This window comes from Vipera ursinii (genome assembly GCF_947247035.1).
Source record: "Vipera ursinii genome assembly, chromosome: 1".
Lineage (NCBI taxonomy): Eukaryota > Metazoa > Chordata > Lepidosauria > Squamata > Viperidae > Vipera > Vipera ursinii.
Window position 1 is genome coordinate 42,995,967 of NC_139512.1, and position 13,064 is coordinate 43,009,030.

The 13,064-nt window shown below is 38.1% G+C and overlaps 1 protein-coding gene across 2 annotated transcripts in view; it reads left to right on the plus strand.

Annotated features, from left to right (window-relative positions):
* Positions 1 to 13,064, plus strand: part of FOXN3 (forkhead box N3) — a 244,485-nt gene that overhangs the window by 48,221 nt on the left and 183,200 nt on the right. Inside the window, exon 1 of one of the 2 annotated variants that reach the window (XM_083375500.1) lies at positions 12,747 to 13,001. The exons of the other annotated variant lie outside the window; for it this stretch is intronic. The gene's annotated coding sequence lies outside the window, so the exon portion shown is untranslated. Of the gene's footprint in view, positions 1 to 12,746; positions 13,002 to 13,064 lie in introns of those variants that run through there. 2 annotated transcript variants of the gene reach the window in all.

A 13,064-nucleotide genomic window follows, 5' to 3' on the forward strand; every position in this document is an offset into this window, starting at 1 on the left:
CAGTTCACTTTTTTCTCTATCTTCCTCAAGTTTCAACTATACTGAAGACAGATTTTTTTGCTAGTAATTGTACTCCTAGTTAATAAGAATTAACATAAACAACTTCAGTGGAGAGAATAACTAAAGAAACACATGTATGCATTTATTTATTTAACTAGGCTTATATGCCATTCCAATCGTCAATCAATCCTTAGAGGTTTACAGTCTTGCCATATGGAAACAAGATTAGATATGGTAACCAAAATATCCAACAATAAACAATTACATACTAGAACATTCCTGTGCCAAGAAATCATGCTTATATAGTTGCATATCCTATATAGGAGGAATGCCTCTTAAGTCATTGCTTTTTCAAAGCCTTGCTGAATTAATTTTTAGTTGCTTCCCCAAATTTCAGTAAAATTGAGGCAAGCCCCTCTGTGAGGGAGATAGGTTGTTCTTAAATATGACAAACAAATAAATAAAATTGAATACTCCAAGGGAATAAAAACTTAAGAAATGCCCTGCTGGATTAGACCCAAGGACATCTAGTTTAGAATCAGTTCTCACAGTGCCCAACAACTGCACAAAAAATCCCACTAGTCTCCCAGCAGATGGCCTTCAGAGGCAGGCACACTGATTGTTGTTGTTAGTTGCGAAGTCGTGTCCGACCCATCGCGACTCTATGGACAATGTTCCTCCAGGCCTTCCTGTCCTCTACCATCTTCTGGAGTCCATTTAAGCTCACGCCTACTGCTTCAGTGACTCCATCCAGCCACCTCATTCTCTGTCGTCCCCTTCTTCTATTGCCCTCAATCTTTCCCAGCATTAGGCTCTTCTCCAGTGAGTCCTTCCTTCTCATTAGGTGGCCAAAGTATTTGAGTTTTAGCTTCAGGATCTGGCCTTTTAAAGAGCAGTCAGGATTGATCATCTCTAGGACTGACCGGTTTGATCGCCTTGCAGTCCAAGGGACTTGCAAGAGTCTTCTCCAGCACCATAGTTCAAAGGCCTCAATTTTTTGGCGCTCAGCCTTTCTTATGGTCCAACTTTCACTACCATACATTGCAACTGGGAAGACCATAGCCTTGACTATACGCTTTAGCATAGTCAATGAAGCAGAAGTAGATGTTTTTCTGAAACTCTCTAGCTTGTTTAACACTGATATCAAGTCATTAATCCCCACAGCCCTCATGACTTGTATAATTCGGTCCAACCTTTTTTTGAAACTAACCAGGCTGGAAGCCAACCCTATTTCTCCTGCATCTAAGCCAGATCACAAAGCTGTTTCAGAGAAGGAGGCAGCAATACAAAATGATACTTCTCCATAGAAGAATTCTGTATATGGCATTAAAGAGGGAGTCTGAAGGGACTTTTTTTTCCTGGACTAATTGCACTGTAGCAATCAGGAGGAAGCCACTGTATAGATTATGTTCACTTAATGGTGAACAAATATTGTATTTTAACCCTGTTCAAATAAACCAATGTTATATTCCTTCCTTTTACCTCTGAAAATCTTAATCTTTAGTTCATTCAAATATTGTCAGAATATTTGATTTCTCTTCAATTCTTCTTTATCCTACTGAATAGGTTTCTTCAATGCTTTAACAAGCCTCTTTTGTAAACAAAACAAAATAGTTGTATATAACTTCTATGGGTTAGCAATGCAGTTGAAGTTCCCATGTCTAGAGACTTGGGGTATAGATGAGAATAAACAGCTAAAGCCAAGCAAGATGGAATTGTTCCATTTTTGGAGAGATTCTCTGCCGTTCTCTCTTCAAGGAATTGAACTTCTCTAAGAAGTCATCCCAGATTAGTTTAGCAGATGGAAGCTGTGGCCATGACAGCCTTGCCATCAGGCTGGTTCCCCTCAAGTGGTATACCATCAGGCTGGTATACCGCCTGGAGTGAGCAGACATTATAAGAGTAACTCATATATTCATCAACTGGTTAAACTATTGCAAATGTCAGACATTCAAGGTATATCAGACTGGGATCCAGTGTCATGTAGCTTAGAAGTACTTTTATTGTAAAGTTATAGTAACAGAATCTTGTGATTCTGTTCTTTCTTCTTCTATCTTTGTGAGAATTCAGGAGGGGCTTCTTGGAGACGTTTCCTCAGCTATACATTCCTGCCATGGATTCAGTCTTATCTGATCATTATTTTGGTAGAGTTTCTTCTTCCTGTCCCACAAGGTCATTCTCTCTTTTCTGTATAGCAATATATTCTATATGGGGCTGTCTTTAAAGACCATTTGGAAATGAGGTATTTCAAAATGCAGTGGCCTACAAGTTACTTGCAGTATGTACTATAAGCCCACGAGAACTTTACTCTATTAGCAACTATGGCTGCTAATAAATTTCCAGATGTACTTTAAATCTGTTTTTAACCTTAAATTCCTATATGCTTTGATACTGAGGTACCTTCAGGACTATATGCTTCAGCTAGAATTATGACTTATCTGAGGAAAAATTACTTCTCTCTGACTATTATGAAATTAGGGAGCTGAGGCCCGAAGAAAGTGGCCATTATTCTCTGAGAAGTCAAATTAGGCCTTTGAGTTATTCTTCCAGAAACAATTTTTAAAAATTCTACTACAGGGCGATGTCATCATTCCTTGGTAAACCAGTGAGAAAACCCAACCAGATGAGCTAAATTTACTTTATTGTAAAGCTACATTAACAGAATCTTACAAGTCTGAAACTACAAATTCCTTATCTTTCACTTTGAACAACTTGGTCTTTTAAGATGGGTCCTTCCTTAGTTTCTTTCTCTCAGTGTTAAGCAACGACAAACTTCTGCCCCTCCTGTCTGATTGTTTTCTAGTCTGCATCTCTTCTCTCCTTTCCCCAAGGTCACCTATGCATTCCATTATATTTGAGACCACACCAAAGAGAGAGAGATGGGGAGGAGAAAGGGGGGGGGTGTCCTACCAACTTTGGCATGATGCAAACAATACCCATATGTATCTCTAGATGGTTTGCAAATATTTAAGTACAGCAAAAGCAAAATCTGCCTAAACTCCTAAAGTATTAAGAGAGGGAAGGCCTCCAGTATCATGTTTTTTTTCTGTAGTCCTCCTGTGGCTCTCTCAAATGTTTCCAAAAATATTATAATTATCTGTAACAAAAGTTGATGCGATTCAGGGATGTGAACAAGGCTCGCTCTCCCTCTCCTTCTCGCCCTCCCCCTCTCCCTCCCTCTCTCTCTCCCCGATACAGATTATCCTTTGGAGTGACTAAATAGTGTATGTTCAGATTGGGACTAAATCCTGTCTGGAAAGGATCTTCAAGATAATCTTTGGCCTCACTTGCATTAGCCTTATCCATATTGCAACTCAAATAGATTATCCCTGAGGGAACCTAATGCTAAACAGAAAAAAGGTTGTTCGGTCTTCGAATGAATGTACCTGTAACGCAGCTGGAGGAATTGCAAATCTGACTAATTAGTTTCATTTATGGTCGTACTGGATCACTCCCATTTCATTATTGCATTTTACATTTTCTGGTGATATTGCAGTTCTTATTCAGATACACTAAAATATTACCGTATGCAGTATTCCAGTGGTGGGATTCAGCCAGTTCGCACCAGTTAAGTAGAACCGGTAGCTAATTTTTTGTTGCCCAGGCCCAGACTGGACTTCCGGAAGCAGCATCCATACAGAGAACCGGTTGTTCGCATATTTGAATCCCACCACTGCAATATTTAATACTGAAACAAAAAGCATATGAAGTATTATAATTCTGAAAAAGTAGGAGGTACTAAAAAGGTTTACAGCATTGCCATTTCATGTTCCTGTTGCCATAGCATTGTCTCTTTATTTTTAATCCAATATTTGTCTGAGACTATACATCAATGATTTGAGGAAAGTAATTGTCATGTGACAGAGTAAGTATATTAGAAGATGAGCATTTCCTGCCTGTTAATCTCTTCCCTTCTAAAGAGCTAAGCAATGAACTCCTTCTTATCCTAGTTCACACTGAGTATCTTTTTGGATTTTTTTTGTTTTCTTTTGTTTCAATGCTGCCTTCTGTGAAGGTGCCTCTTCCCCATTATGTGACAGAAACCAGTCTTATCAGGAAATTTAAATAGAGCAGGTTTTACCAGCAGTGTACTAAAGTCTTGATTATCTCAAATAATTGTCATAAAAATATACAGCTAATGGAAAATATCACCAGAATGAAATGACAGATTAGAATGTGTATCATACGATTCCAGAAATAGATACCACAGTACTGTGTAAAATGTGTACATCTATCCTACTGTAGATCTGTATATTTTTGTTGTAAGACATATTCCAGGTTTGGAACAAAATATACAGTGTTTAAGTGCTAGTCACAGTACTTTTGCTTCATAGCTCTGTAAACAAAAGATTAAATTCTAATTTTTGTTAATGAAAAACAAACAAAATATTTCCTAAGTGAGCTTAGGAAAGAGACTAGTTTCTGACTGCACATTCCTATATATGTGCCTTTGTTCCAATCGAACAATATGAATTCTCATTGTGGAGCCTTAAAATATTCAAGGTTGCATCCAATTGTGTTCATTCATTAGTGAATGGGAGAACAGGCTACCTCTCTCCTCTGTACGATTCACATTTCCCAAAGCAATGCTAGATGGCTGCAGGGGAGAGATCCTTTACATGAGTAGTTAATTTACACTCTAGCGCTAGATTCACCAATATAGTGCTCAAAAGAATGCTGATATGCTCCTGGATGTCTTTTTAATATTCAGCTGGTTCCTTGCCTATTTGTGTTTTTATAGTTTAATAAAACTACATAACAAAAAGAAAGAAAGAAAGCTGATATTCTATAAAACAAAGGAATGGCCTCCACTGCCATCATCTTTACTTCCAAGAACACCTCAGGATATTAATTATAGTCCATAGGTTTTGATAGACCATGAAAGTGATGAACAGCTTTAGCCCAACACCTACATTTGAAAATGTGACCCACATCAATAAGCTACATATGGACAGTAAGAAAAACTGCCAAGTTTCCATACAACTGAGAGCTTCTTATCTAGATCAGGTTGGGATCAACTGCCAAGGGAATGATTTTACCTGATTATTTCATTGAATATTTTTAATATTTCAATACACTATTATTTTTCTTTTTATTTGATATGACTATTACACTAATCAACAAACTAATATCTTGAAAATGTGCCCATCTATCCAGAAAAAGGTCAGAGTACACTTTACCAAGACTCTTGCAAAGACAGTGGATTCCAGAACAATATATTAAGCTATGATTTCACTGATAAGTTTGTCCTGTTTATCTTTAAGAGGCAAGGGGTTTTGTGTATGTGTGTGTGTGTGTATGTTTGCCACAGTGCAATAATATGTCTACCTGTTTGCATTAAGAAGAGACATTTCTCCATATAAAATAATTTATCAAAATTCAATTTAGTTTGTTTACCAGTGTACCTGAATCAGGTGGCTGGTATCCCATATGTTTCAGAGGAAATGACAAAGCGAGAAGTTATTCATAATTGAGTTCTTGGCAAAATCTCCATGTAGGCAAATGTTGTGTCATAAATCTGTGTGATTTGGCTGTTATTGTTGTTGCTGTTTTGCCTTTTCCACTTTGCTACTATTTGTGTGTATTTTCCCCATCATTCATGAGTCAATATATTCTTGATTAGGTCTGTAATGTTTACTGACAGTCTGCCACAAGTATGTAATTTTAGGGCAAAGTGTACAGCTTTTCATTCTAAGTGGGAAGACATGTAACTAGAATAGCAATATTCATCTAAGTAGGTTGTAGGAGACCATTATAGAAAACACTTCACAGCTTCCTTTACTGCATGAAAATCATTTCATAACGTACAAACTGCAGACATATAATTTATTTTTTATGATAGTTTGCTAACATTGTGTGTGCTAGCTAAGGATCTGCTATTTTTTTCCATAAATTTAAGTCTTTGTAAATTTTGCTTGCATTATCTTGTGTAAAAGATAAATCAAATGAACCTTCAAAGAAAACATTAAGGTGATTGAATAATTTTGGTTATATGCTATACATCAGATACCAAAGGTGTAATTGCAAATAATTCTTACTAGAAAGAAAAAAGGAAGACCTGTGTGGATACAGGATTGATTGATAATGTGCCATCAAGTAATTGTCAAATCTCAGCAATCACATAGACTTTCCCCCCCCCAGGATAATCTGTCCCTGAACTCGTCTTTCAGGTTTTCCAATGGTGCACTATAAGTGACTCCATCCACCTTGCCACTGATCTTCCTTTTCTTCTCTTTCTTTCCGCTTTTCCCAGTATTAGAGGTTTTTCCAGATAGCTAGATCTTTGCACAATGTCTCTGAAGTAGGATGAATTGGAGCTTGGTCATTTGTCCCTTGAGCTAGAACTCTGGATTGATTTGTTCAATGATCCATTTGTTTGTTTTCTTGCCTGTTCACAGTACTCTCAAGAGGCTTCTCCAACACCAACCTTCAGAAGTGTCAATAGTCTTCCCATCCTGCGTCTTCAAAGCTCAACTTTAACTTCCATAGGTTGTCACTAATCATACCTTGCCTAATTCTGATTTTTGCAAATATAGATATATCACAAGACTTGAATATCTTTTCCAATGACTTTGTAGCTTCTCTACCAAGTGCTAGTCTTGAGCATATTTTTTGACCACCTGTTCCTTTTATGGTGTGGTTGATTCTAAAAGGGAGAAACTATCCACCATTTTGCTATCTTGACTGTCAATTCTAAGGTTGGTTTGTTCTACCTGTTATCATAAATTTAGTCTTTATATTTAATTTTAGTCCCAGTTTTTTCACTGTGCTCTTCGATTTTTAGTACTAGGGCTTACACATCTTCTGCATTCTCAGCTATCAGGGTAGCGTGGTCAGTACTTTACAGATTATTAATGTTTCTTCCTCCAGTTTTAAAACTGTGCTCATTTTTTTCTAATCCACTTCCCTTAATATATATTCAGAATATGAGTTGAATAAATAAGGGAAGTATATGCAGTCTTGTTGCACTCCTTTGCCAACCTGGAGCCAGTTTGTTTTGTTATGTCTATACTATGACTTTCTGACCTGTATAATAAGTTTCTCATGCGGGCAATGAGATTTGCTGGCATAGCTTGGTTAAAATCTTTCCTGTTTCTTCTTTCATTGCTTGCCATTTTTCAGTGAGTATTCCATAAATTCCTATAGCCTTTCAGTTTGTTAATGATCAGAGTATTGATGTAACTTCAATCTTACAGTAATGCAATTGTATATTTTAGCTAAGAATATACAATATTGCAATCAAATTATCCTTCAGGTTCTATCCTGTATCAACAAGTGGTATAAATGGCATAAAATGGCATGAAAAGGCATAAATATACATCTAAGCATTTTGATAGAAAGTATTACTTGGCAAACTTAAGTTAAACACAATTTAAGTGAATGCTTTAATGTATTATGTTGTGTAAAAATACATATTATGTCTTCCAGAAAACATCTCTATTCATATGCATGAAGAATGCTTGACATAGGCTGAAAGGACAGGATAAAATCAGGTATGATATCTGAAGACAATTGCTTAGATAATCAATTATTATCATGGGGCTAATGTCAGCAATTGGAATTCTGAGGATGTCATTCTCAATCATAATTTACCACATTAGCCTCATTGAATCTAGTTCACACATAATTCTAAACTATGTTATGTTTAATCATTTACTGAATAATCCAGAATTGACTGGGTTATCAACTACCGGTAGTTGAAAGAAAATCAAACAAACCACAATAGGGCTTTGCATGATATGCAAAATCATTTACTGTGACATAACTTCCAAGTAATCATCCATAGATTAGTCTGACTCATAACTCATGTAGCTCTTTCTGTTGTTTTTTATTTAGCTTTAGAACTTTTCCCCTCATCTCATTAAAATTAAATACCAATTTTGCCTTGAACATCAAATGGCATAAAACCTTATTTACCACAGGAACATGCCACTTTTAACTTCTCTAGCTAAACATTTTTCAAGAAACACATCCAAACATCCCTGAAGAGTTCCTGTTTATTGTGTGGTTGTTACATTCAACTACATGTGTGTGTACGTGTGTGTGTGTGTGTTTTAGACACTTGACTTTTGACATCAGTCGCAAACAGAGAGAGAATGCCTGCTCTTGTTGATTTACTTACTTATCTCATTCTGAAAGACCTCTCAGAATGCTTTGAATACTATGTGTGTTTCTGTGGGTTGGGTTAGCATTTGGTAACTTGGGTTATATTTTAAAAACAGCAAAATGGCCATGAGATAAGCGTTGTTTGACTTAATAATTCAAGGTCTGCTTTAGTTTTAGATAAACAGGCTTGTTTGCAGGGCAGCAAGGATAAAGGAACAATGGCATTTTGCTTTATAAGGGCCATAGTTTTAATTACGGTACTCAATCCTTTCACAAGTAGGCTACAAGGATTGGCTAGATATATTGGGTTGGCTTTGAGTAGTTCTTATAACTATCAATAATTCAAGTCAGCCACTGTGCTGGACATATACACCTTGTGATTCATAGGGTGTACCATGGGGTGTATGCTATTAGTCATACAACTGAAAAGGAAAGCAAATGATACTTAAAACACACATACCTATTCAGCCTCGTCTAAAAAGGGTCCCAAAAGGAAGACACTCTTTCTGGATTACGGTGATTGTTATCATATGTTACTGTTTATTTAGGTAAATTAGGAATTTAAATCCTGCAAAGATTTTAAATGTGGTGATTCGTTTAACAATGAAATCTATTACTTACATCCATTTATACAAAAGCCTCTGGAAAATAATGATTTGCAGAAGCATGTTTGTATGAAAGTTTCATATGTTTCTGTGAAGAAACAAAAATGCATGGATCCAGCTGAAAGCCTAGCTAATGCAACTATCTGTTGCATAGGGGCAATCAGATGCTTTTTGAAGCCCCATATAGGAACTGAAGAATAGCATTTTCCTGCTTTGTTTACCAAACAAATCATATCCATAAACTCATCTGATTCCTACACCACATCAGCTAAACTGTGCCTTGTTTAATTCTGGCAATGTGTTATCAGAATTAAGCCACTGTAATTTATGACAGTCTTGTGACACTCATTTTCATATATAGTTTGTTTGATACAAACTATGGTTTAGTGCTGTTCAACCTTGCCACTGCTCCAATACTGAAGGACAAAACACAGACTTCTAGACTAGTAGCTAATGATAACCTTAACATTTATAAATTTCTCTGATATTTTTTGAGCCAACTAAGTTGAGTTTGTCTTTCTTTTTTTCCTTTGATTACATACATGACATAATTCATGTTAGGAACATAACATTTACTTGGGAATTAGTCCCACTGCATCTGGTGCTTTTTACTCTCAGATGAGTATTAAGATTATACAGTGCTGCAGATTCAAAGGCAAAGAGATGCTCGTACAGTATTGCAGATAGCATCTGGTTGCAACTCCATAATTTTTGTTTTGGATCATGCTATAGCTGCAAAGAGCATTCATACATACCAGCTGGATTGAGGAATTGAGGACAGGTGCCCTGTGAGTATCCCATGTACTCCAAAATACTTTTTTATCTTGAAATCAAAAGGGTTACACCTACAGCTTCATTGAGCAGGGACTTACAGAACAAATTGCTTGTCAGCAAATTATGAATGTATGTGAATAAGAATTCCAACTTGTACTTGTATACATAGATAGTCCTTAATATACAACCATTTGTTTAACAAGGGTTCAGAGTGAGTTACGACCCGTTACAACTGTCATGCCACTCCCATGAGCACATGATTGTGATTTGGGCACTTGGCAACCAGCTTGCAATGTGACCAGCTCCAACGTCCTGGTGCCACATGATTATGATTTGGACCTTCCCAGCAACAAAATTCATTTGATGACTATGGTAAATGATTATAAAATTGGGTGGTCATGTCATGTAATAACTTGTTTAATGACTACATTTCTTAATGACTGAAATTCCAACCTCCAACTATGGTTATAGTTGAGGACTACCTGTATGTGGGGGTATTTTTGGCTTAGGAAGAAAAATTAGGGTGATTTTGTCCCAAAATATTGCTGAACAGTGATTGAATAGCTTGTTGTTTGAGGTTCAGTGTGTGGAATGAAACTGATAACAAATTTTAGGCACTCTTTGACAAATGCAGCAAGTATCAATGGTATCTATTGTACTTTTATTACATAACAGATACCATTTTGAATTGTGTCATTCAAGCATCAGATTATATTCCTGAGTAATATTCAACACTTAAAATTATGTTCAAAAACAAAAGATACACAAATAAATGGAACTTGGACCTATACGTATGCATCTATGTATAGATTATATGTGTGCATAGATGCATATACGTATGCATCTATGTATAGTTTATATGTCCTTTTTTTCTTTCAGTTGTTATTGCTTTTGCCATTATTTTATTTTTTTCCGTGTCCATTTTCCACATTTTTTTATTTTGTCAAAGAAAAAAAATAGTGATATATAAGCAGGGCTTTTTTTCTCATAGAACGCTCAGAACGGAGTTCCGGCACCTTTTTTGGATGGAACCTTGTAGGGTAGGCAAGGCGGGTTGCATGATGTGTGTGAGTTCTGGCACCTTTTTCTTTTACAAAAAAAGCATTGTATATAAGCCATCTTTGCTCCACTAGATGAGTTTTGAATGCTTTTTCAGATGTCATCCCAGAAACATAGATAAGTTGATAAGGCATTATATTGTGTGCCTTTTGTCTTAATGTATTGGGTGAACTCAGATTATTATGGTTTATAAAACATGTAATGTGAACAACCTAGTTGTAATTTAGTGAATAAAACATGATCTGATGAAGTATGCATAGTTTGCAGCAGTGTTTGAACACAGACACAACATTGTTTGTGCTTAATTCAGATTATGAACTTTTGAATCAAGTAGACATATTGGAATAAGTATTTCTACAACAAGACTGCAGACTTACTCATTTTGTTAAATTTCAATATAATTATGTTGTGTTTCTTATTTTCTCTCTGGTTGGCAAATCTCAGTCAATATCAGCTTCTTGAACTGTTTTTCATAACCTATAAAAATATTCTTTTTCCAATATGAAAATACATTCTTAGTTTGGGGGAGGGAGTGAAATTGTCTCTTGAGAATCACATCAAGTGTGTGAGAGCCGAAATAAGAAAGTTGTATTTTGCTCATATAGTTTAGAATGGACCTCTGGATAGCATTCACCCGGAAAAAAATTTTTCAATGACCTTAGCTGAGACCTGTCACAAGATCTCTATTTGCCCTTGCATTTACATGAAGCCAACTTGGGGGCCTCCTTCACTGTGTCACTTTCATTTCAGTGATCAGGGATTCTGAAAATTAGAGACTAAAACAACTTGAACCATGTGACCATTCCAGGTTTATCACAACATCTGAGTTCATACATTTGTGTTGAACCCAAACCAAACAAACCATACTACAGTTTGGAGAGATTGTGACTCTTGTCTCTGACTTTTTGATCTTCCACCTGGCCATTTTATACACCCAGGGCTTTTTTTGTCATAGAATGCTCAGAACGGAGTTCCGGCACCTTTTTTGGATGGAACCTTGTAGGGTAGGCAAGGCAGGTTGTATGACATGTGTGAGTTCCGGCACCTTTTTTCTTTTACAAAAAAAGCACTGTATACACCTAATGAAGAAAAGCAGTGAAGTGTCTCACTGGCTTGGTTTGCAGGGCACGTGGAACACCACCAACTAGCCAGCCACATTTTAATCTGACCGTGCAAACCTTATGATTCTCTTTTATCAAGCAAGCTCAGAAAACTCCATTTGAGTTAGCATTTTTATAGTCACCACAGGTAAGACTGTTAGCTGGGCAGCGCAATTACGTTCAGGTACAGCTTGTTCCAGTTCAATTCCCAGAATTATTGCCTGCATCCTATTAGTTGCATTTAATTAGGAGCGAGATCTAGTGAATTCACCGGGACTTACTTCAGATTTTGAATTGACCCTTCAGGAAGTGTTGTCTTTAAAGATGCCCACCCCAACTCTCTCCCTGCTTGCGTCTTTTCGTGAAGCCAGAGACGAGCAGGTGCTATCTCGTAGTTGCAGTTTTGGAAAGGCAAAACTGTCATTTTTTTTTTAATTTTATTTTTTTTGAACGCGGAAGGGTGGCGCTCTCTCTCTCTCTCTCTCTCACACACACACACACACACATCCTGAAGTGACTTTCAGGCTCACCCAGATACCACGTAGGCTGGCGGGGAGGGGAAAGAAAGAGGGAGAAGCCAGTCAGAACAACCGGAGGAGGAGGGCATGTGCAGCGTTTGGGACTCTCCAAGTGGTGGAAAGAGAGGCCGAAGGAGGCGGCAGCCTGAGAATTTCTGAGGGCTCACAGGCCTCTCGGGCTGGGCGGCGGAGAGAAGAGAAGCGAGGCGCCGCCGCCGCCGCCGCCGGCGGAGAAGGCGCGCGCGGGTGGAAACGCCGAGCCAACTCCGCGCTTACCTCGCAATTAGGGTCGCGGAGCAATAAAGCTCCCCCCACCCTCTTTTTTTCTTCTAAACCCCCTCCCACCCACCCCCTCCGCTAGCCCTGCCTTCTGTGGCGGCTAGTCTCCGCTGGCCCTGCCCACGTTTCCCTCCTTCCCTCCCTCCCGCGGTCATGTGTTGCCTTTTTTTTTGTTGTTTGCAGTGGAAACAATTTCGCCTCCTTCTAGCACCTCCGACCCAAACCGCTACTCGCTGAGACGGGGTGGGCGGGGGGGGGGAGAGAGAGAGAGAGCGAGAGAGAGAGAGAGCAAAGGAAGGGGGAGACGGCTGGAGCGTGAGGCAAAGCAAAGGCGGCGAGGTGGGAGTGTGTGTGTGTGTGTGTGTGTGTGAAACTGCAGCAGGGTCCCATGCTCGCCTCGGATTTCCTTTTCGGCTCTGGGCTCCCCTCGCTTTTTCCCTTCGGCCACATTGTTGGCTTCAGGCTGGGGGAGGAAGCAATGCCTTGTTCAATCGGATGAAAAGTTTGCATAATGATCACGGGAAAGGCGGCGGGGAAAATCTAGAACTCACCCAGGACAGGTAAGTTTAGATTTGATTTTTTTTAAAAAAAAAAAAAAACCAAAAACAAAACATACGTGTGCG